This window comes from Palaemon carinicauda, chromosome 3, assembly GCF_036898095.1.
Source record: "Palaemon carinicauda isolate YSFRI2023 chromosome 3, ASM3689809v2, whole genome shotgun sequence".
NCBI classification, from domain to species: domain Eukaryota; kingdom Metazoa; phylum Arthropoda; class Malacostraca; order Decapoda; family Palaemonidae; genus Palaemon; species Palaemon carinicauda.
In genome coordinates this window covers 145,591,865-145,594,364 of record NC_090727.1, presented here as the reverse complement: position 1 = coordinate 145,594,364, position 2,500 = coordinate 145,591,865, and positions in this window count along the sequence as shown.

Genomic DNA, 2,500 nt, shown 5'->3' with positions numbered 1-2,500 from the left:
AAGAGACTCTTTAGCTTTGGTAAGCAGTTCTTCTTGGAGAAGGATACTCCAAAATCAAACCATTGTTCTCTAGTCTTGGGTAGTGCCATAGCCTCTGTATCATGGTCTTCCACAGTCTTGGGTTAGAGTTCTCTTATTTTTCTTCCTCTTGTTTTGTTAAAGTTTTTTTAGTTTATATAGGAGATATTTATTTTAATGTTACTCTTAAGATATTCTATTTTTCTTCGTTTCCCTTCCTCACTGGGCTATTTCCCTTCCTCACCGGGCTATTTCCGTGCTGGAGCCCCTGGAGTTATAGCATCCTGCTTTTCCAACTAGGATTGTAGCTTAGCAAATAATAATAATAATAATAATAATAATAATAATAATAATAATAATAATAATAATAACCGTTGGTAAACATGGATTGCACTCCTCAAGAGAGATTAATTCACCAAACTTTCAACTGGGCTCCACAAGGCACTAGAAGAGTTGAAAGACCCAGGTCTACATGGCTGAGGACTATGAAGTTTGACGTGGGAGATAATGACTGGAGAGGCATTGCTTTAAAAGCTCAAGATAGAGACGACTGGCGAAATGTAACCGATGCCCTTTGCGTCACTGGGCGTGGGAGCAGATGGTGATGATGATGTACATGAATGCAAGTGCGTTTGTCTGCAATCGACTGCAGTACTTTCTATGTTTTATAATTCTAGAAGAAATAGGTCAAGCAAGATATCAATACGATACTTCCTTACAGGAAATTATTGACTCAATTACTTTAGTTGTATGATATGTCTATTAGTAAATAGGAGACTATTTTAGAAAGAACAGATCCTAGAAAACCGGCGATGGCAATGACCCGTCAAACAATACAAGACAACAATAACCCTATTGGCACAATAATGCCCAAGGCAAAGAGTAGCCCACATACTCACTTAATTCATTATTTATTCAGTCGTGAAGGGAATGAACTTAATGCTATCTTTGGAAAATATACTCTTAGATGGACCCAAGGAAGAAGAATAACAAGAGGGAAAATAGCAGAACGGTTAGCTATTTAAAGAAGGAGGAATAAATAGCTAACTGGTCCTGTGCTTGAGAATCTCATTAAATGACATTTCGGAAGAAAGAAAAAAAAATTAAAGAAATATTTGAATGATAGTGAAATATTATTTACTTCGAATAGGCGAGCTCTGGTGTTTGCTAACGTTCTTTCTATAAAATAATAGAATATTTGTTAGAATTCTTATTGTACATATATACTGTAAATCAATTTATCATTGGGATGTTATGACCCCACCACCCATCTTTGCAAGGTGCAATGAGCGAAGAGGGAGTGGTGCATCACTCAGCACACGTTTTACAGGATAGTTTATTGCTCCAAGGCTAACGACCATTAGTCATCCCGGTTTTAAATGAATACCAGAATTTACTAGGACAAGACTAGCGTGTGCAGTTAGTAACCTCTTCACTGCAGACCTGGAGAGAATCTAGAAGTTACCAGAGGGCTGTGCTATTCTAGCTATCCGCTTTCATAGGGAAAATATGTATGGATAAGCATAAACACACCTATATATATATATATATATATATATATATATATATATATATATATATATATATGTATATATATATATTAAATATATATTACATTATATATATATCATATATATATATATATATATTAAATATATATTACATTATATATATATATATATATATATATATATATATATATATAGAGAGAGAGAGAGAGAGAGAGAGAGAGAGAGAGAGAGAGAGAGAGAGAGAGAGAGAGAGAGAGAGATTCTTAGTTTACAAATAATTGTATAGACATAGTATATACAATATGTATACATATATATATATATATATATATATATATATATATATATATATATATATATATATATGTTTGTGTGCGTGCATTTTCATATATTTACATATCAAATCTTTATGTATATATATATATATATATATATATATATATATATATATATATATATATATAGTGTGTGTGTATGTGCATGTGTGTGTGTGTTAGACTGTAATCCAGCATTTAAAGTATGAATGTGTCAGTGCCCCATATATTGATTTCATCTGGAGCCACTCCTGTTAGGGAAACAATTTGTTATTAATTAAACCGTTATTATTATTATTATTATTTTTATTATTATTATTATTATTATTATTATTATCACTTGCTAAGCTACAACCCTAGTTGAAAAAGCAGGATGCTATAAGCCCAGGGGCTCCAATAGGAAAAATAGCTCAGTGAGGAAAGGAAACAAGGAAAAATGAAATATTTTGAGAATAGTAACATTAAAATAAATATATCCCATATAAAATATAAAGACTTTAACAAAGCAAGAGGAAGAGAAATAAGATAGAATAGTGTCCCCGAATGTACCCTCAAGCAAGAGAAGTCTACCCAAAGACAGTGGAAGGCCATGGTACAGAAGCTATGGTACTGCCCAAGACTTGAGAATAATGGTTAAATTTTAGAGTGTCCTTCTCC